The sequence below is a fragment of the Oryzias latipes genome, chromosome 2 (assembly GCF_053564925.1).
Source record: "Oryzias latipes strain Hd-rR chromosome 2, Olatipes_Hd-rR_3.1".
Classification (NCBI taxonomy): Eukaryota; Metazoa; Chordata; class Actinopteri; order Beloniformes; family Adrianichthyidae; genus Oryzias; species Oryzias latipes.
Genome location: NC_136238.1, coordinates 30,888,991 through 30,912,485, shown reverse-complemented (window position 1 = coordinate 30,912,485; position 23,495 = coordinate 30,888,991). Strand labels below are relative to the sequence as shown.

Below are 23,495 nucleotides of genomic sequence, written 5' to 3'. Positions count from 1 at the left end.
CCTCCCGGGACTTTCTTCCGGACGGCCTATGTTGTCCGGGCGTGATCACGGCTTCAGCGCGTCGTCCTCAGTCCACCACCGGTGGGTATGTTGAGATCCGGGTCACGGCACCAAGATGTCAGGGTTTTGACTTTTTCCTTAATAAAGAGAAGAACCACACAGGAGATGAGAACTTTTGCTAGACTTCTGCAGAAGGAGAATCAGTCTGTCACAGCGCAAACTGTCACAGAGGAGTTCTGCCATCCTAGTGCATGGAGCCTTCTTTTATCGAAAACTGAAGGTTGCAGACATGAATGTGGGTCATTTAATCAGAAACAACAAGAACATCATATTCTCGTATAATCAGAGCTTTTCAAGTCATTGTTTTCTTACTGAAAGATAGAAATGAGACAAACATATTATGGAGATTATAGTGTGCACGCAAATGATAATTATTTAACTCTAACAGGAATCATTCATTGACTGGATTAAAATGTTATATCGCAACCCCAATGCATCTTTTTCTGGGAAGAGGAACTAGGCAGGGTTGCCCACTCTCCCCTTCTCTTTTTGCTATAATTATTACAAGCTTCTGAAAAGACCTTCCTCAGTAGGGTGGCTGGGGGCTCCTTTAGAGATAGGGTGAGAAACTCGGTCATCCGCGGAGAGCTTGGAGTAGAACCACTTCTCCTCCACATTGAAAGAACCCAGTTGAGGTGGCTCGGCCATCTAGTCTGGATGACTTCTGGGGAGGTGTTCGGGGCATGTCCCACTAGGCGGAGGCCCCGGTAGAAGACCCAGGACACACTGGAGAGACCAAAATTTATGTACCAAAAGTGGAGAATATCAACAAACCTACACTTAAACTTACCCTGGTTCGTCACATACTCTCCTTTTTGGAACAGATTCCAGCTTTGGAACCAACAGAGAAACAACAAACAGCAGAAACCCACACTGTGAGAAAGACTCCACACATCTGACTGATGTTTACGCCCACTTTATTCTTCACAGTAAAGATTGGGACAGAAAACTGAGAACCAAAAAGAACAGAGGAACAGTTCTAATGTCTACTAGAAAACATGAATCAAAAGAACACCCAACACAAACACCAGACTGGTTTTTATCCGCCTTTTCCTTCATACATTTTTACTAAATCTTTTTTCACTAAACTGTTATTTGCTAACAAGACTAACAAAATATAAACGGTATTTCATATTTTCTGCTTCGTGTTAGAATTAGAGAAGTGTAAAAATAATTCTAGTGTTGTCTTGGTAACACACAGAATTAGACAACACTGTCTCAGCATTAACTACAACAATGCTTAACCTTTACACATTTAAACAATATAATATAAGTCCACAAATTTACTAATAAAAATCAACCAGCAAAAATAGAACAATATTAACATTTCATGAAAAATCAAATCTTATCCGTAGGATTCAAAACAACACATTTCTATTTACAGGTGTATCTAAAAGAATTACTTCATCAACAACTTAAATATTTTTGTCATTCATTACAAAAAGAGAAACACATGATATATAGAATCATTACACAATACTTTATTTTATCAATGGTATAAAAGTGGGTTATAGATGATGAAGCCCCAAGAAACAGTGTGTTAGAAAATAAGAATATCAGTAAAACAAAACAAAAAGAATGTTGTCAGACTTTTGAAAACGTAATTTCTATGCATTCAATCCATTGTGCCTCCTTTTAATTGAATGACTGCATCAATGTGGTATGGAGGTCATCATGTGGCTCTGTGTTCATGTAATGAAATCTTAGGTTGCTTTGATAGCATCTTTATTATTGAGTCTGGCAAGTCATCTTCCTCATCACTAGTTTTGAAAAAGGTCAGGTTTTTGACACAGCAACTGACCAGGGTGGGCCAAAGAATCCCTTGGCTGCTTCAATTCCGATGCATCCAAAGAGATTCATTAACGTCTTTGTTTTCCTCATCTGATCTGCTATCTGGCTCTAAACTGTATGGTTCTAATATTGCTCACAGTTTTCTTTTACACTAATGTTAGCTTGGACTTGTGAGTAGAGCTGTGACGGTGTGGGATTTTTGATCACCGCAGTTAACTGCCAAACACAAAATCCCCGGCGGCCGCGTTGCAAATGAATACAATTACAACGCAGTATTCTTTATAAACAAGTTAAAGTAACAACTAACTACTACAAATCTAACTAATGAACTAACTATATAGGTGTTGTAGAATGTCGGATGAGGATGTATTGTGCTGCTGAAACCGCGCATGTGCGTGCACGCATAGGTAGAGGGAATGTGCCGTGTGCAGCGTGGAAGGAGTGAGAGGTGAGAAGGAGAACACTAATCAAAGGTTTCCCCCAGAAACCCTTGAACTCTAAACACAGGACTAGCAGAAAAAGTGTGGTGATGAGGTCATCACGGTGATGCGGTTATCGTCACACCCCTTCTTATGAGGTGCAATGAGCTAGCAGAAAAGCATGTAAATGAAGTCATGTTGGAAAAATTAGCAGAGCTAAATTCAGTGAAAACAGTCTCGTCCACAACTTAGTAGAGCATTTCATATGAATTACAGCTGTACTGCAGAAAGTATGTCTTAAATACAACACAGGCTAAAAACTGCAAAATCATGTTAAACACCATCTAGAACGATTTTACAATTGAAAAATATTTTTTCACTTTTTTCACATAATTCTTAAAGATGAGTTCTCGTGTGTGTTTTGAGATCAGATATGCGACTAAAGCCCTTTGAACATTATTTACAAGAAAAAGGCTTCTCTCCTTTGTGGGTTCTCATGTGTGTTTTGAGATGAGATATTTGACGAAAACTTTTATTACATTCTTTATAAGAAAAAGGCTTCTCTCCTATATGATTCTCTCCTGTATGAGCTTTCATGTGTCTCTTGAGAGCAGATATGTGACTAAAGCATTTTGTACATTCTTTACATGAAAAAGGCTTCTCTCCTGTATGATTCTCTCCTGTATGAGTTCTTGTGTGTCTTTTTAGAGCAGATATGCAACTAAAGCATTTTGGACATTCTTTACAAGAAAAAGGCTTCTCTCCTGTATGAGTTCTCATGTGTATTTTGAGAGCAGATATGCGACTAAAGCATTTTGGACATTCTTTACAAGAATAAGGCTTCTCTCCTGTATGAGTTCTTGTGTGTCTTTTTAGAGCAGATATGCAACTAAAGCATTTTGTACATTCTTTACAAGAATAAGGCTTCTCTCCTGTATGAGTTCTCGTGTGTGATTTGAGATGAAATATATGACTAAATCTTCTTTTACATTCTTTACATGAAAAAGGCTTCTCTCCTGTATGAGTTCTCGTGTGTCTTTTGAGATCAGTTTTGCAACTAAAGCGTTTTGTACATTCTTTACAAGAAAAAGGCTTCTCTCCTGTATGAGTTCTCGTGTGTCTTTTGAGAACAGATATACTAATAAAGCGTTTTTTACATTCTTTACAAGAAAATGGCTTCTCACCTGTATGAGTTCTTATGTGTGTTTTAAGATAAGATAAATCACTAAAACTCTTTTTACATACATTACAAGAAAAAGGCTTCTCTCCTGTGTGAGTTCTCGTGTGTATTTTGAGAGCAGATATGCGACTAAAACTCTTTTTACATTCTTTACATGAAAAAGGCTTTTCTCCTGTATGAGTTCTCATGTGTGTTTTGAGATCAGTTATGCAAATAAAGCATTTTGTACATTCTTTACAAGAAAAAGGCTTCTCTCCTGTATGAGTTCTCGTGTGTCTTTTGAGAGCAAATATGCGACTAAAGCATTTTGTACATTCTTTACAAGAAAAAGGCTTCTCTCCTGTATGAGTTCTCATGTGTCTTTTGAGAACAGATATGCTAATAAAGCGTTTTGTACATTCTTTACAAGAAAAAGGCTTCTCTCCTGTATGAGTTCTTATGTGTGATTTAAGATAAGATAAATCAGTAAAACTCTTTTTACATTCTTTACAAGAAAAAGGCTTTTCTCCTGTATGAGTTCTCATGTGTCTTTTGAGAGCAGATATGCGAAAAAAGCTTTTTGTACATTCTTTACAAGAAAAAGGCTTCTCTCCTATATGAGTTTTTATATTAGTTCTGAACTGACACCCGTAACCTAAAGTTTTACGGCTTTCTGTACAGATACGATGTCTGTCATCTGACTTATTTTTCGTGTTAGCAAAGAGATTGCTAACAATTCTTGAGCTTTCACAAGACTTTACAGAAGAAAGTATCTTTTTGCTAGAAGATCGTTTAGGTCTCTTAAATAAAGTTGAGTTTGTGAAGTTTTTTCCAACATCAGAGTCACACTGGCTTTCTGACATTTGAGAGCTGTCCACACTTTGGGCATGACTTCTGTCTTTTTTCTTCCTCTGATCTCTGTTCTGTGGCTCTGTCTCTTCATCTGTAGTTGATGTTGATTCTGTCTCTTCATCTGTAGTTGATGTTGATTCTTCATGTTGGTTTCCTTCTTCATCCTGACTATCAGTTACATTAAAGCTCTGCTGATTGTTTAGATCTGCTTCACTATTCTCATCTTCGTCACAAGTAGGAATCTCAATCAAGGCATCAGTCTCCTGCTTCAGATCAATATGCTCCTTATCCTGACTTATGTAGAACCCTTCCTCTTTCTCTTTCATTAGTAAAGGTTCTAGTTCTTCTACTTTCTCTTCTTTAATCAGTGCGGGTTTGTGTTCCTCTTGTTCCTCTTTAATCTGTGGAGGTTCTGGTTCCTCATGTTCCTCTTTACTATGTCGAAGTTCTGGTTCCCCCTGTTCATCTTTAATTACTCGAGGCTCTTGTTCCTCTTGTTCCACTCTTAAATTCGTCTGCTGGTTGCACAAATCCTCTTTACTCACATAATGCTGAGGGAGGACTGCAGAGACAAAGACAAAAAAGGAGACCTTTTATATTTTTAAAGGTCTTTGTGTATTGTCAAGAAATATCGAAATCCTCTTATCTTCAGTTCCTCTAGACTTTAAAAAAACGACAGATTGTAACCTATTAGTTCTCTTTCAAAGTTAAGACAGTTAGAGGTGATGTCAGTTGTTCAGACTTTAGTAGGTCAAACACCTAATTAAGAAAACTTTTAAGTTTTCCAAAAAGGTTACCCAGTTATTTTAACCTATACCTTTTAATAAACCTTTTTATAAACACACAATGATACTCCACACACTAACACACACACCCTCCTCTTTTACAGCACATGTGCTACCAGTAAATTTGCCTCCCCCACCCTCCATATTTTTTATACATTAAATGTGGAAAGGGCACGTCAATGATCAATAAAATGAGCAATAAGACGGGAGCGCACACGCACACAAACTCGCGCACATACTCATGAGACGTGAGCACACACTCGCGTTTCATTGAGTGATGCCTGTCTGTGAGGCGGCCAATGCGTGTGAGAAGAACAGGGAAAGTCAATGTAAGTGGCTACATGCGTGGAGGGGGAGGGGCCTAGAGATAATCGAGCGCACGTAAACATCTGTGGGAAGGAAACACAGACAAATATCCATCCATCCATCTTCTTGACCGTTTGTCCCTTTCGGGGTCACGGGGTTGCCGGAGCCTATCCCGGCCACTTGGGCGTAGGCAAGGGATGCCCTGGACCGGTCGCCAGTCTGTCGCAGGGTAGAATATCATCAATCACACATCCATTCACTCTCACACTCACACCTATGGACACTTTAGAGTTGCCAATCAACCTATGAAGCATGTTTTTGGATGGTGGGAGGAAGCCGGAGATCCCGGAGAAAACCCACGCATGCACGGGGAGAACATGGAAACTCCACACAGAAAGGCCCCCCATTGATGTTGTGTTTTTCATGTCCCCCAGCCGGGACTTGAACCGGGGGCCTTCTTGCTGTGAGGCAAGAGCGCTAACCACTGCGCCACCGTGCAGCTCACATATCATCCCAACCTGATATGTGCGCGCGTCTGAGTTATGACCAAGCGAACTATTGATTCATTCTTCGACCTGTGGCTAGTGTACCAGTGCCAGAGTCTACACCAGGGGTCTCAAACTCGCGAAGCAAACCATGATTCTCATGCGCGGCTGTCACTGCAGCACATCGCTCCTGCGGGACTTGGGTCAGCTGAGGAGAATAAATGTCACACATCTACATGCGTGACAGCTAACGGGGCTTGAACATTAAACACGTGTGAGCAACAACACGATTTAGTCTTAGGCTACGTTCACACTGCAGGGCTTAATGCTCAATTCGGATTTTTTGAAAAAATCTGATTTGTTTGCTAGACCGTTCACATTTCCAAGTAAATCCGAACTTTTGTGATCTCCAGTGTGACCGTGACACGACCCAAACGAGACCCGCATGCGCAGAAGCCAGAAGAATACTCAACGGTGAACGACGTCACTTGTTTGCGGAGCAAACGTTAACAATGGATGTCAACAGTGTTGTCAAAAGCGGAGCTCTTTTTGTAATATTAAATTTATTTTCACGAAGGAGCAGCACAATTACAATCTACTCATTTTAAGAAGGCAATGGAGTCGGGATCGTCTGTACCCACTGTAGTAGAATGAGGAATGTGTATGTGAAAATGTGGAATGTGCAATTGAAAAGATCGGATCTGTGTCATTCAGACTGTCATGAAAAGATCGGAATTGGGTCGTTTCAGCCTGCAGTGTGAACGTAGCCAAAGACACACTTAAAACACGTGTGGAAAATGCAACGATAGACGTGTTTAAGATGAACTAGCGCCGCGCCTGGATCATTGGGGAGACCAGGCCCGGGGGGGGGGGGGGGGGGGGGGGGGGGGCATGAAGGCGAAGCTAAAGCGAGACTGAAGGAGCACAGGAGGTTGTTGTCCTTAACATTCAATTTACTTTAAATATGCCTGTTCCCCTTAGTATGATCTGTATTTTGTGATATATCTTTTATAATTATTGTAATGTTTTGTAGTGGATAAAGCCTTTTTTTAATCAGTTGGTATTTTAAATTATTTTAATTGATCAATAAACTACAAAAACCCATCAGGACACATAATGCATTGTTTTGTAGTAATCAGGGCAGCTCTCAGTCAGTGCAGGACTTAATTTCCAGCTGTGTTTGCGTAGGTTGGCGCTTTGCTCCCAACCCTTTCTCGTGATATTTTTTGGTTTTGATTGACAGGTGATGTTGGAGCAAAAACAAAGATACAAAAATAGGCTGCACCTATTTGGTGTCGCCAACATGAATTTCCATCCATGTTTACATACATTTAAGTATTGTTTGTGAAATGACCAAAAGGTTACTACGGTAATCACTTGTTACTAAAAACTTTTTTTTATCCTTAATGTATGGTATTTTGTTTCATATTTGTACTGTCATGACATTGATGGTGCTGTCAGTTTACCTGTTGTTGCATCTTCAAAAGTGCAGAATAAAATGTGACACTGAATTAGAAACAGCACATTGTAATTTCTGCATCTATTATTAAAGTATTTATTAGTAATACAGTGGAAATTAGTAGATTTGGTTAGCATGTTGATTTACGTGCCCCTAAATTTTCTGGTTGTGCCCCTAAAATTTTCAGTTAGGGGCCACAGTGCTACTAGTGAAAAATGTTAGTCTGGAGCCCTGCATTGATAATCATGTCTTGAAAAAAAGTGACTGAAATCAAAACCATAAATAAAGCATGTCAAAGCTAAACTTGCTAAAAGCATAGCAGTGCTATCAGCCAAAAGCAGGCTGAAGCAGTAGAAGTGAAGGCATCCATAGAAACCTCTGAAATATTACTGTTTCAGTGTTGTGGATCAAGCGGAAATAACATCATTATAATGTTCTTCCAAAACCTCAACTTGTCATTTAGACCCAATTCCCACTACGCTTTTTAAAGAAACCACCCACCTAATTAAAGAATACATATTAATGATAATAAATACCTCTCTGGAAACTGGTTATGTGTCACAGTCTTTTAAATATGCAGTTATTAAACCTCTTCTGAAAAAGCCCAGGATAGATCCTAGCAACTTGGCTAACTATAGACCAATATCAAACCTCCCTTTTATTTAAAAAATCCAAGAAAGAGGTGTTGTTAAGCAGTTGTATTTATCCATTAAACTTGACCATATAGAGAAATAGAATGCCTGCATCAGAGACATCGAGGCCTGGATTATAGTTAATTACCTCCTGCTAGGTCCCAAAAGCCTCAGAGATGCTCTGTCTGATCAGATAGTCCCCCAGGATGGCATAAATATAGCTTCCAATTCCACAGTTAGAATCCTCGAGGTTTTATTTGACCAGGACTTATCATTTAGGCCAGGGGTGCGCACACTATGTTGGCTTGAAGACTTGTGACAGACATGATTATCAATATATATATATATATATATATATATAATCATGTTTATATATATATATATATATATATATATATATATATATATATATATATATATATATATATATATATATATATATATATATATATATATATATATATATATATATATATAACATGAGAAACTGGAGAAATACCAAGGACTCAAAGAAGAACTGGAGAAAGCATGGAAAGTGAAGGTGACAGTGGTGCCTGTGGTAATTGGAGCACTCGGGGCAGTAACCCCCAAGCTGGAGGAATGGCTACAACAGATACCTGGAAAGACCTCAGACCTCTCAGTCCAGAAAAGCGCAGTGCTAGGAACAGCTAAGATACTGTGCAGGACCCTCAAGCTCCCAGGCCTCTGGTAGAGGACCCGAGCTTGGAGGAGAAACCACCCGCGGAGGGTGAGAGGGGCGTTTTTATATATATATATAAGTATTTGATCACCCTGTGATTTAGCAAGTTCTCCCACTCAGAAAAGATGGAGGGGTCTAATGTTTTCATTATAGGTGCATTTCCACAGTGAAAGACAGAGTCTGAAGAAACATTCAGAAATCACGTTGTACGATTCCAACTCCACTCTGCTCATGATTCTAAATTAGTGGCACCTGTTTGAGGTCGTTAACTTCCATAAAGGCACCTGTGCACCCCACAATCAGTCAGAAGTATAACTACCAACAAGGGCAAAACCAAAGAGCTGTCAAAAAACACAAGAGACAAAATCTGGAAGTGGCTACGGGGCAACTGCCAAGCAGCTTGGTGAGAAAAGAACTACTGTTGGAGCAATTGTCAGAAAATGGAAGAGGCTAATGATGACTGTCAATGTCCCTCAGACTGGGGTCCCTCGCAAGATCTCACCTCGTGGGGTATCGATGATGCTAAGGAAGGAGGAGCATCATCCCAAGAACACCATACTACAGTGAAGCACGGGTTTTTTTTTTCTGCACAGGGGACAGGACGACTGCACTGTCTTAAGGAGAGAATGAACGGGGCTCCTTATTGTGAGATATTGGGCAAAAACCTCCTTACCTCAGTCAGAGCGTTGAAGATGGGTCGTGGCTGGGTCTTTCAGCATGACAATGACCCGAAGCACACAGCCAAGAAAACCAAGGAGTGGCTCCGTAAGAAGCATATCAAGGTTCTGGAGTGGCCTAGCCAGTGTCAAGACCTAAACCCAATAGAGAATCTTTCAAGGAAGCTGAAACTCTGTTTTGCTCAGCGACAGCCCTGAACCCTGACAGATCTAGAGAAGATCTGTATGGGGGAGTGGGCCAAAATCCTTGCTGCAGTGTTTAGAAACCTAGTGAAGAAATACAGGAACCGTTTGACCTCTGTAATTGTTCACAAAGGCTTCTGTACCGAATATTAAAGTTGTTTAACTCAAGTGATCAAACAGTTTTTGTCAAAGTAATATGCCAATAAACTGTTTTGAAAAAATGGTGATTTCTGAATTGTCTGTCTTTCACTGTGGAAATGCACCTAAGATAAAAATGTTAGACCCTTCCATGTTTTCTAAGTGGGAGAACTTGCTAAATAACAGGGTGATCAAATTCTTATTGACTTCACTGTACATATATATACATACTGTAGAAAATGTATGTTTTAATATCTTATTCTTTATTATGTTACAGCTTTATCTTTAGTGTGAAGTGAACTCATTTTGAACTATCAAGACTTATAGTCCTGTGACATTCCTTTATGCTTTATGGTGTCAGCATCCTGTGACGAAATAGGATGTTCTTTGTGCAAAGTTAGGAGTTTTCCAAAGGTGCAATAAATATGTCATGGTCTATATCCGTACCATCTGGGTTGAAGATTCTTCCCCTGGGAAAGTGTGAAGATTCGTGTTCTCATGTGGAGGTTGGAGCTGACCTTTGCTCTGGATACCGGTAAAAGGAACCTTGAGTTGTCCAGGAATGATTTACTCCGACCAGATGGGTACTCTTTTGATCATCTGACTGTGTGCGCCGGTAAAACAGGCCCCCGAGAGGCGGAGCGGATCTGAAGTTGGCAACCGTCAGCTATTGGCCAGAGGAAGCAGGCGGGCTATCGGTTGACGAGTCAGAGCGACCAGGGGCGGAGGATCAGCGGCCATGATCTTTCCGGAAGGCGGAGATTCAAACACATGTTAAAAGGACTGTTTTTAAAGTTTTCCATTGTTCTCAAGAAAATCTACGAGTAATTCGCATGTAACTTGTGCGTCAGTAGGTCTTTACTTGGGAATCCAGATATATCTGCATTAATGTTTTAATCTGTGCTTTAGAACTATTGTCAGGGAAATAAACTTCGTGTATTTTTAATCCGGTTGAATCCTTGTTTGCTTTACCACTCTCGACTGACGAACACGCATGGATGGAAAGAACTGAAAAGTGGAAGATTTCTTTCCTACAATACATACACAAACACATATATATACATATAAACACACATATACATACATATAAATACATGTATAAACACACACACATATATATATATACATATACATTAAGGGTGTAACGATACGCTAAAATCTCATTTCGGTTTGACACAGAGTCTCTTAGGGCTCGGTTCGATGCGTTTCGGTTCGGTGCGGCCGTTAAATCTGCCTGATATGAACTGCTATTTTTTGAGCTATTATATTATTGTTATTTATTGTGTGTTTTGCTGAACTGAATATTTCACCATTTATCCAACAGCAGCTACAATAGCTTATAAAATACACACAAGTTTTGTCCTACAGAGAACATTTATTTTACAGACATGGATAGAACACTCCTATTGTGTCTAAATTATTCATATGTACTGTAAACAAATTAATGTATATTACAGATGTGTTCAGCACACATTTAATTCTCAGTAACTATTTCTGGGATATTTCCAACTTCAAATTCTGGTGCTTAATCAGTATTACTAAATGTGGTCTGTAAAAATTATCATAAAAAATAAAATAAATTATTTTACTAATTATTTTAACCACTCACTCCAATGTTTTTTATAAAAAACAAACATTAAAAACGTGTTTGGCCTTACTTTTTGAGGCCATGTGTTGATCCTTCTCCACAAAAAGCTCTATGATCTGGTGGAAAGGTTTTCCTTATTTTCCTTTAGTTTATTTGAGTTTCTCCTCTCAATAGAGAAAGACAATCTTAGTCTGTTTCTACGGCAGCAGTGTAGATATAAAGCAGCTGTCAGCTCACGTCTGCCCCCTGCCTCTCATGTGGGCATACAGCAGCATCATGACTGCACGTCTCTGTTAACATTGAGCCCTATAGTCAGACAGGAGGCACAGCGCTCCAGACCCTCACCCGGAGTTTCCGCTCCATCTGTGATCGCGAGACACTCAAATTCAGCGATTTTAACCTAAAAAACTGTGAATAACTGTGCTACGCTAACTGAACGCGCTCACACACACACTCTTACGCTGCACATGGCTACCCCCCCCAATCCTCCTACAGGCGCGCAGGTGCAGAAACCATTGATGGTCTCGGCGGAATACCACGAGCAACATTAGTTCCGCCTCGGGGCAAAGTTAATACATTTAGGGGAGAAAAATAAACAAACTGAAAAACTGAAACGGTACAAAAGGTACAAAACGGTACATGTATATAGTAGGGGTGTGTGGGGTGTGTGTTTGGCGATACGTATCCCGATATGCTTCCCGCGATACGATACGTATCCTGATATTTCACCAAAACATATTTTCTTTCTTTTTTCTTTAAATATGACTTTAAATAAAACTCTACCCGAATTTTAATGTCTTCCACTGTAATAAAATATTCAAATTCAGTTTATTTAATGATCATAATGTTAAGCACTGCAACTGTATCTCATATATAAGTTGCGTTTACAAAAGCAAATTCATAGTGCTTTTATTTTGATAAGATAAAATATAGAAAGGGAACAGTCAACATTGTCTGATTTCCACAACAAAATATATTTCATTATAAGAAAAACAAAGAATAAATGTGCCTTGATCAATACATTTCTATTAGGGAAATAAAATGTTGTTTAATTTGAATATTGCTTAATGTAGCTTCTCCAAACGGTTCATGAGCCTGAATGGTGCTTTAAATTTTTTTTTTTCTTCTTTTTTAACTTGTCCTGTCCAACAGCTGGGCAAGCAGATGAGAGCTGAGGGCCTCTTGTGTTGGACATATTTTACTTTAACAATAGGGGTTATTAATCTTCAGACAAACCAGAGGTGTGTCTGAATAAACCCCTTTTGTAATTGAGGCCAAACTTTATTAATTTCAACCATGTTTGAAAATTTTGGGTGTTGGACCGGACGGAAAAGGAAAGAAGGGAAGAAAAAGGGAGGGATGTTAGAGAGAGAGGGGGGTAGGAGAGTGATAATGGGAGGGGAGGGGGGATAAGACCATCAAGCAGCATAAAGCAACAAGTTTACTGGTTGTTTATCATTACGGTAAGGTTCAAATGTAGTACAAAAAGGGCGTGGCCTGTCCACACACACACTCAAATCTTATCAACACACCTGTTAGCTGCAAAAATGTCCACATGTCGACATGTACACAAAACAGATAGTGTTAACACGCATACTTATGCCTTAAAACCAACTAGTGTGAAATATTTCAGTCATTCAATCATGCAAACTGTTAATGCCAAGGTGAGCTAACACCTGTGCTCAGGTGAGTGTTTATGTTCTTCTAAAATGGATGGTGGAACGTGAAAAGAAGGACAGAGAGTGCCCAGCCATCCCCACCCCAAGACCCCCGCCGCAGCAGCAGCGGCAGCCAGAATCCCCCCAACGCCACAGGGGAACAGGCAGGGAACAACTGCCCCCCGGGCGACCAAGACCGCCACCCAGGCCAGGGCCAGCAGGACCGCCGCAAGGCCCCCAGAGCCAGAGAGCAGGGAGGCACGGAGGGGAAGAGAGCGCCGCCCCAGCCCAACCAGGAGAGCTGCCCCCCTCAACATTGTCTGATTTTCACAACAAAATATATTTCATTATAAGAAAAACAAAGAATAAATGTGCCTTGATCAATACATTTCTATTAGGGAAATAAAATGCTGTTTAATTTGAATATTGCTTAAAGTAGCTTCTCCAAACGGTTCAGGAGCCTGAATGGTGCTTTAAAAATAAAGGGTGGGGGACACACACTGATTCTTTCCAGAAACAATAAAGTGTGATGATGAGGCAGCATGACAGAACGAAGGAAAGTTGCTTTAATTTGAAAAAGAAGGTGCTTTGTTTACATATCAGTCTGCTCTGCCTCTGCTGCACCATTGCAGCCACGCTTCTCACACACTGAAGTAAACTAACGCTCCTCGCCACGATGTCAGCCTTTTTCCAGAGCGTTGTACACATCTCTCTGATCCATCAGGTCCCTAAACTAGAATCTATTGCTGGGAGTTTCTTCAGAACTTTAGCCCGCTTTGCCGATAGCATTTTAGCCAATGCTAAGCGGATTAGCCTATTAGCCGCTGCCATGCTTCACTCATATTTATCTGAGTCGCTAAAAGCACCACAATCCTTGTTTTTATATGTTGCTGACTGCAACATGGCTCAGAGTTTCTGTTTGGTATCCACTTCAAGTAAAAATGAAGTAGTTCATGTCTCATAACAACAAAACAAGCTGCCCCTGGCTGCAGTTTTCCTGTTGTCTTGTGCAGAGTAGGTATCGTTACGGTTTTAACGGTACTACTACTCTTATTGATACTGTTTATCAATCCGGTATTTTAACAGTACTCTTATCGATACTTTATGAGGACGAAAAATAAATACATTAAGAAAAGTGTTTCATTTCAGCATTTTTCAACAACATTGTTTTTTTAACAAAACATTTTACTTTATGAGAAAGTTCCAGACAGAATATTGATTGAATGATTTAAATTAATTATTTTTATTCTTTATAAACGTGATATTTCCTTTGATCTTTTGTTCTTTTTCCGCAACCTTGAATAGACTTTTCTGTCTGTCAGAAACCCAGAGTTAAGTTAAGTTAAGTGATGGAAACAAATTTGCTTTGATACAGAATCCTTTCTGTTTCTTTATTTTTCTTTAAATCCAGTAAAACCAATAAATTATATTATGTTAAGGATAAAGAATATAATTAGTGGTTAATTATTATTAAGTTTTATGAAGCAGCTGTTAGTTTGTTGCGGGTCTGGAACCAAAAGCGGTGAGTCTGTGGCCCGCCTTTCTAGCTGTTCGTTAAAGGTAGAAAGCTCACGTCTGCCCCCTGCCTTTTATGTGCAGCGTGTTCACAGACAGCGCAACATGCGGTCATCGTAGCAGCAAGGTGACAGGACGCAAACTTCATTAATTTTACACGAAAATAGGTGTTCTTAGTCTATAGGGGGATGACAGGATGTTTTTCAGGGGGCGCTCACGTGTCCCCTACGAGATCACCACTGTCTGTGTGTGTGCTGCCTTGCCTTGTGTGTGTGTGCGGGAGGCGCGTACTGTCTGAACAGCCCCGCCCCCGTGCACACCAATAGCCAGACCAAAATAAATAAATTAAAGGAAAATTGACTGACTTGAGTTAAATATGGCAGATAATGTGTATATTTTGTGGGACACAAAAAAAGCGACTCCTCCAGTACCGATAGCAGAACCGTTCAGGTCAGATCAGCGGTGTCTGTTTGTGTGTATATATATACACACACACACATATATGTATACACATATATATATATATATATATATATATACACATATATATATGTGTATATATATATATATATATATACACATATATATATACACATATATATACATATATATATACATATACATACATACATTCCTGTACTGTCCCCCTTTCCCACTCCCCTCCGGGGGTGCTTCCAGATTACAGTTGGCTCATCCGTGCTCCTGTACCTGACTAAGAACCTCGTCTTTTTTTTAACTTGTCCTGTCCAACAGCTAAGCAAACAGATGAGAGCTGAAAGCCTTTTGTGTTGGACATGTTTTACTTTTTCAACAGGGGTAATGAATCTTATGATACAACAGATGTATATTTAAAAAAAAAACCTTTTGTAACTTCAGCTAAACTTTATTAATGTTAATAATATTTGCAAATATTTTTTGTTGGACTAGACGGAAAAGTAAAAGGAAGAAAGAAGAGAAGGGGGGCATAGGAGAAGGGTAGAGGGCTGATTATAGTAGCGAGGGTAAGATCATGAAGCATTAAAAAGCAACAAGTTGCTGGAGCTTTAGAATTACAACTGACAGATGCATGAAAAATCTAAAATGGGCGGGGCCTGTCGACACAATGTTCAATGTTCAACGTTACAAACACACCTGTTGGCTCCAAAAGTGTTCACACACAAACAAGTCTACATGGACATACTACCTACGGTGGCCGACAGGGCTCACACTACATACAAATGGAAAAACGCAACGGCATTACCCAAAGCACAACGGCATTAAGAGACAGCGCAACGGCATTACCCGAAGCGCGACGACATAACCGCAGCATTAGCATTAAGCTCAGCACAACGGAAGTGAGGACTTTTTTTTCCGGGAAAAAAATAAAAGCCTGGCAGATTCAAACTATTCGGTACGACAGAATTTTTAGGGCCACCAAAAAAAGTAAAATTGTGAAAATTTAAACCGTAAATTTATGAGAAAAAAATGTATTTTTACGATATTAAAGTGGAAGTGAGCATACAGGGCAGCAGCAGCAACAAGTGAACGCTGCAAAGCAGCAGAGCAGACCGACTAAACTTAGTTGAACAGGTGAGCTGAATGTTCATTGATAACGTTTCCAAATGTCTGGAAGTTTAGTTGCTTGATTTATGATTTATTAATGTTTTATTTTTTGATGGTTGGTTTGCAGGATCTCTGCAGGCGATGAAGCCGACGGCGACAGTTATGGAGTGTGCGCGCGCTGTGTGTGTGTGCGTGCGTGGGTGCGTGTGTGTGTGTTGGAGACCCCGCGTGCATGTGTGAGAGCACGGGCGAAGGAGGGGGGTGAGAGCGCAGAGCGGGAGTTTGCGTCTATATTGTGTGATCGAGGACTGAAAACTTTAATAAAAAGATGGTGTCCCTCCCCAGAAGAAGTATTTTGACTTATTAACTCGCTCTGGAGGCTGAGGATCCGAACAGGAAAGTGAACCCCAAACGAGGATCCGTCTTCGGCCCTGGAAAAAATCTCCCCTGCGTTTCCGATCACGGTCAGAAAGAAAAAAAAGAGAAGTTATCGCGCAGGTTCAACAGTATCCCTGCAGCTGTCCACCTGAATCCTTTCTTCCTCCATTAAAGATCAGATCTCTACGTCTGTCTGAGGAGGAGCACTTTCTGGCATTTTCAACGTTCTAATGCTAATATAACAGACTATTTTCATTCCTCTTTATTGTTATATGTTATAACGGGACGTTTCATCTGGAGGAGGAGGCGTATGTAAAACTGTTTACTTCTGCATTGGTGTTCGGATGACAGGTTCATGTCGTAAGGTGACAGATGAACTTCAGGATATGTGAATGAAAAGGAAAATAAAGGCTGCAGCGATCCACTACACCCAAATGTGTCTCTGAGCTCCTTATTTTATATATGAAACTCCGCTTTACTGACACCGAACCCGGAAAACTGGTTTACACTGAAAATTATCTGATTTTGAGTCACCAAAAGGTTCAGAATCTCATTGTTTTTTTAAACCTATCCGGAAAAAAAACTTCAGAAAAGGCTCCACATAATCGATGACTTTTTTCTTGTAAATGTACGAGATTTTAAATCGTAAATTCACGAGTTTTTTCCTAGTAAATTTACGACTTAAAAGTCTTAATAAAAAAAAGACAAAGAGCGTTAGACACAGATGTCACTGTGGAGAGCTGAGTAAATTTATTTTTTTAGACAAACGTATTTTGTAAGTAATCTAGTAAGAAAACACCCTAATCTTGTCCAAATATCACGTAGCTCCCAAGAGCGCTGAATAATTTGAAACTGTTTTTTTTTGGTAGGAAAAAAAAGTCCTCATTTCCGTTGTGCTGAGCTTAATGCTAATGCTGCGGTTATGTCGTCGTGCTGCGGGTAATGCCGTTGCGCTGTCTCTTAATGCTGTTGTGCTGCGGGTAATTTCGTCTTGCTTCGGGTAATGCCGTTGCGTTTTTCCATTTGTATGTAGTGTGAGCCCTGTTGGCCACCGTAACTACCACTTAAATTCACACACGCATATTAAAACATGTGAAACATTTCATTCAGTCACGCAAACTATTTGTGCAAAGGTGAGATAGCACCTGTGCTCGAGTGAGTGTTTATGTTCTTCTGGGGTGGATGATGGAATGCAAAAAGAGGGAGAGAACCCAGCTGCCCCCCCCCACCAAGGCCCCCACCGCAGCAGCAGCGGCACAGTACTGCAGATAGAGAAAGACCTCCTGCCAGGCAACCACATTTGTCACCCTACAGCAGCCCCCAACGCCAGTGAGCAGAGGGGCGCAAGCCTCAGTAGAGACTGCAAACCTCAGCCCGACCAATAGAGCACTCTCCCCACCACACCCAGCCAGCCCAACGGGCAGCCCCAGACAGGCGGCCCTCCTTTTCAACTGGAAGGGACAGAAGAGACTCTTCCAGGACACGCTGTTGATGGACTGGATGTTTGGAGAGCTTGAAGCTCAAGATACAACCGTTGTTGAAGTGAACATACCGATAGTGTGGAGATGAAGATCAGAGTCACACTGACCTGCTGACATGTGAGAGCTGTCCACACTTTGGACATGACTTCTTTCCCTCCTCTTCCTCTGATCTCTGTTCTGTGGGTCTGTCTCTTCATCTGTAGTTGATGTTGATTCTTCATGTTGGTTTTCTTCTTCATCCTGACCATCAGTTACATTAAAGCTCTGCTGATTGTTTAGATCCGCTTCACTGTTCTCATCTTCCTCATAAGTAGGAATCTCCATCAAGGTATCAGTCTCCTGCTTGAGATCAAGATGATCTTCATCCTGACTGATGCAGAGTTCCCCTGGTTCCTCTTTAATCTGTTGAGGTTCTCTTTTTTCCTGTTCTTCTTTAATCTGTGGTGCTTCTGGATCTTCTTGTTCCTCTTTAACCTGTGGTGGTTGTGGTTCGTCTTTTTCCACTTTAATCTGCTGTGGTTCTGGTTTTTCCTGTTCTTCTTTAATCTGTTGTGGTTCTGGTTCCTCCAGTTCTTCTTTAATCTGTGGTGCTTTTGGTTCTGGTTCCTCCAGTTCTTCTTTAATCTGTGGTGCTTGTGGTTCCTCTTCAGTCACATAGTGCTGGGGGAGAACTGCAAGGACAAAACCACAGAAAGAATCCCTTTATACTTTAAAAGGACTTTACATCGGTGTGAACTCAATCAACTTCACATCAATGCCACCAAAACCAAGGAGATGGTGGTGAACTTCCGTAGAAAGGCTTCACAGTCTCCATCAGTGGTAATCCAGGGACTGGACATCAAGAGGGTGTTTGTGTAAAGGTACCTGGGTGTTCACATCAATAACAAACTGGACTGGTCAGACAACACAAGGGTCCTGCACAACACAGAGTTGCCTCCACCTTCTGAGGAGACTGAGGTCCTTTGGTGTGTGTTTAGGCCACCACTCAGGACTTTATATGAAACTGTGGTTGTTTCAGCGCCCTTCTATGCATTGGTCTGCTGAAATGGTGGAATTACAGACAGGGACAAAAAGAAACTGGACAAGCTGGTCAAGAGAGGTAGCTGGGTCCTGGGGGTATTCCAGAAAGCAGGTTATGCTAGCTCCCACGGAAAGTTTGAGGCTAAGGAAGTTGGTAACCTCAGCTTTCAGTTCCAGAAATGGAGGTATGTTTCAGGGTATGTCAAGTTGCCATAGCAATTCATGCTTTGATGCCCTGGTCGGGAGCAGGTTTAGTTGAAGCTTAGTTTGTTTACAGAGAGGTGAAGCAGCATGACGTGTCCATTTGAAGATGATTTAGTGGATGAAGAAGCTCAAATAATACATTTTCCACCATGAGAGGGTGATAAAACCACATATGGATGTTGGAAAATTAAACTTATTAACTTTGATATAACGTCATTATTTGCTTCAGTTAAGATGATTAAAAATCTTTTTTTGTTAAATCAATTTGATAATAGCACTTAGTTTTCAGACAGTTATTTTGCTTTCATTCAAATTAATTCAATTAAGTAGGTGTTACTTTGGTGCTGCTGTTAGAGCGGCGGAATCGATTGTGGGATATCAGTCTCTTAGCCTGTCTGGACGGATTTGGGTTTGAGTGCGGGTTTTTGACCAAATGTTTTTAGTGGTTACGCTGTTTTTCTGTGTTTTGTCGTGTTATTTTGTCCTACTTTCTTTAAGTCTCCGCACCACGAGTGAGAGTGAAGGAGAGGATGATGAGTTTATATAGCACCCCATACAGTTTATATGCTGTAAAGACCATGTTGGAAAATTCCTAAACGAACGAAGTCTCCTTGCGCTCGTTGTTTCTTTCCTTTTATTGCTATAAAAATGAGTATATCTGCCGACTCCAACTTAGAGATTTGAGAGTTCAAGAATTATGATTAATTATGATGGAAAAATTAGGGGAGCGGGTTTAGCTCAAGCTGGTTTGTGGTGCCTTCCATCCGTGAAACCCAGGTTCAACTCCAGGCTGCTCCCTGTTCCCTTCTCTACCTCTCTGCCAGTCCCATGCCCAGTTGCTTTGAGAAGGTTGCATCAGGAAGGGCATCCAGCATAAAACATTGCCAAGTAAACCATGCAACTTGTTCGCTGTGGCGACCCCTGATGGGAAAAAGAGAAAGAAGATGATGGAAAAAATATTAAACTCAATTACTTGTTAACAATTGAAGTAATTCATTTAAGTTGGCAAAACTGGATAAGTTATATATATGCGTCACAAGTAAAATGGAAATAAGATAAGATCTTGCATTTTCTTTGTTCTTTTTCTCCAAGCAGAAACTCTTTCTTTTGCTGACGATGCAGCCGTGTTACTTTGTTGATGAGCATATAATCTTCATACACAGTCATTAAAATCTCCGACTCCGTCTCACTGAAGTGTAGCTCTTTCTTTTTTTCACAACGCGTTTCCATAGTGACTCCAGAAATCGGTGATCTATTGAGAATGTCTTTGTGTACCTGCTGTGAACGTGCGTTAACCCAGGGTTCCAAAGTCAAGCGTAATTACGCCAACTCATATCCGGTCTTTTGGAACCGACATACCCCGAGTAAGCAAGTTCAGGCGGATTTCAGCCAGAGTTCAGGCTTAAAGTCAGGCTAGTTTAAACATGCTTCCTGGAATACCCCCCTGGACTGTCCCCTGGACTCAGTGTATGCATGACTACATTTACATAGAATTTACAATTTGAGTTAATTTAACTTGGGCTAGGACGCTTCTACTCGTGGAGGAACGTGAATGTTTAAAAACCACCGACAAGACATAAGTTGCTAATGTGAATGTATCTACAATGTACAGTGAATACAAAATAAGAGTTTAGTCCAGAGGATGTTTTCTGTCTTGTCTTTATAGTTCTTAAAGCATTAGGATAGGCCCTATGAAAGAGTTTTTTTTCTTGTCATTTTTTGGGGGGGAAAGAAAGAAGCACTCCAGCTGTTTTGTTGGATGACAAGGGGGATAGAAAGATCCTACCTTTTTACCAAATAGAATTCATTTAAGCTGGTGCACGGGCCAGCTGCTTCAATCATGGCTGCACTCACCAGTTCACGTTTTATTAAACCGTGCTGATTCAAAACCTGGCTTCAGCTAATAAATGGCTATCTGCAGCAGGGGTACACAGCTCAGCTCTCCAATGAATGCATGCCTGTTGGTGCTTTGACATGCCTTGAAAAATGAAAGCCACGTCACCCTAGGTCTTGCTGTATTAACACAAGGGAAGGGAACCAGCAAATTTAAAGTGACAGTCCAGAATTTTTATAAGGAGCGACAGTGTAAAATGCCATTTAAAGGGATAGCGCAGAATTTCACCAGGGTTACACTAAGCTGTCCAGCATCTTGTTTGGCTTGTTTTGTGGTCTGTCGGTCGGTTTTCAGATTACTTTTGGGCTCGAAAACTGTCCCACTATCTGGCAACACTGCTCCCTCGTTTTAGCGGTGAAACTAAAACAGCAGAACCATTGGAGCTATAATCCAGCCACAGTTTGGATCCTGATAGCAGCTCAGACGAGGAAAACAAAGACGTTAATGGATCTATTTGTCTGCAGCAGTGAACGTACCAACTATGTGTAGCTGAAGCTGCGGGTTCCAGCTGCTATCCAGCAGTCTGCGCTGACGACAGAGCTCCTCCTCGTTCTGGACGATGGTTCCTTCAGCAGCAGAAAGTTGTTCTCTGACAGAACCTTCCTGAGGTTCTGAAGACATGGTTCCTGCTCCGATCTTCAGCTCCAACTCCCACAAACACCGCCGTCCTCTTCACTGCAGCTCCGATCGATCATCTGCTAGTCTCACAATCACAGAAAAAATTTCCAAACAGAAACTTTTCTCCTGGTTGGAGATTTTCCTGAAAGTTCCTGTGATCCTGCAGGAGTCAGTTCTGCTCAGCCTGCAGAGCAAACAGAAAAGACTCTGGAAGCTTCCACATGTGAAACTTCAAGACAAAGAATCCAAACAACAACATCTGATTGGTTGACTTTTGGAGGGAAGGTTGCAACTGTCTTCTGTGATTGGTTCAGCCGTCCCTGCCCCCACTAGTCCACTGCACAGGGGGCAACATTCCAGGGGGGGTTGGTAATCTCCTCCTTCTATTGTTTCTGCCCCACTGGCTCTTTCAAAATAAAGGGTTGTTGTAGCAGAAACCTGAATGGAACATCAGAATGGACTCAAACTGCTGCTGGTTTCAAAGCCTCATTCTCAACTTCCAGCTGTACTGTCCCGTTATGTTTAATTCTTTCTGCTTTTTTGATTCTTTCTGCACCATGAGTGAGAGGGAGGGAGAAGATGATGATTTTATTTAGCAGATCTACTGCCAGAAACTGTGTGACCGTGAAATGACCCAGAAGTAATCAACTCAACTGTGAACGACGTCACTCTTGTTTGTAGAAGTAGCTAACGTTAATGTGGTCGAGAGGGAATTTATTGTTCTTTGGCGAAAGCACACAAAAAGTCAGGAGACGGAGGTACCAAGGTTAAAATGATTTGATTACAAAACGTTCAAAGCAATTAAAAATGGACCCGTTTAAAAGACAGATTCAGTCTGCTGAGGACCAGTAGAGTTAAGGAAGGTGGAGACTCCCAGAAAACAAAAATAAAATGTCACCCCACTCACGTGATGCAGACCACACACACTTGGGAACCCTTCACCAGTAGCGGTTTTAGATACAGGTAATATGGGCAATAGGGGCGCAAAAATGAAGGGGGGCGGTGCCGGCAACTCAGCCCCTGTAAAATAATTTATGCACCACTATTGCTTTACTTATATCACAGAGTTTATAACAGCGTGAAAGCTGGCTGTGCCCCCGTCCCGCAGCTGCGCCCTCTCTCCTGTCTTTGAGACGTAGAGGCAAATGTGTGTGAAGAAGGAGAAGGGAGGGGGCGCGGGGTAAAGGGTGAGCACGGAGCTCTGCCGCTTTTGCGCAAAACTGAGCTGGATCATCTTCAAGGGGGGCAAAGGTCACGGGCCGCGGCTCAGTGCTTGATGAAAAAATACAAACTGCGTCAGCGCCACCATATACAGAATTGGCGCCCCTGGCTGCAGCTGCACGCGCTCCTGCAGGAAATGTGTGACAAAGGGGGGGGGCTGCGGGGAATCAGTTCAACTGTGGGTCGCTTCCAAATGAAGTGACCAGGTGGGGGACAAGGGTGGGGAGTGGAATCTACTTTATAATACTTTTTTAAAAGTCAGTGACACTGGGACATTCTATAACCTAAATTTTAAATATATAAATATATGTATATTATATAAATATAATGGGCAACAGTGGCTCAGGTGGTTGAGCAGGTCGTCCAATGATCAAAGGGTCAGCAGTTCAATCCCCACTCCCACCAGCCAAATGTCCCTGTGCAAGACACTTCACCCTCCTTGCCTCCAGTGTGGCTCCACTGGCATCCCACTGATGGTCAGTATGGAAGCGATTATGTAGCATAAATAAAAAGCAAAGTCAAAACCAGAAATGCTTTTTCATTTTCAAAATGAAGCTGCATTTTTTGACTCAAAAATAAAATGAAAAAGCAATCCACCAAAATGCTTTTTCATTTCCTTCCTCAACACAGCTTATTCTGTCATTTAATTAAAATTAAAATGGTATTTGACATTTCATTTTCAAGACGTTCTCTGGTAAATGTGTAGCAAAATTCATTTAGAAATGTCTAA

General features: G+C 41.0%; 1 protein-coding gene and 1 long non-coding RNA gene across 2 annotated transcripts in view; both read right to left on the bottom strand.

Annotated features, from left to right (window-relative positions):
- LOC144981346 (uncharacterized) overlaps positions 1-23,495 on the bottom strand; it is a 676,107-nt gene that overhangs the window by 583,650 nt on the left and 68,962 nt on the right. The gene's annotated exons all lie outside the window — the stretch shown is intronic.
- Positions 961-21,838, bottom strand: LOC144988253 (uncharacterized). The gene is made up of 3 exons (XR_013652104.1): positions 21,403-21,838; positions 17,916-18,479; positions 961-4,843 (listed from the first exon to the last, which is right to left on the bottom strand). It is a non-coding gene; the product is annotated as an uncharacterized LOC144988253 (long non-coding RNA).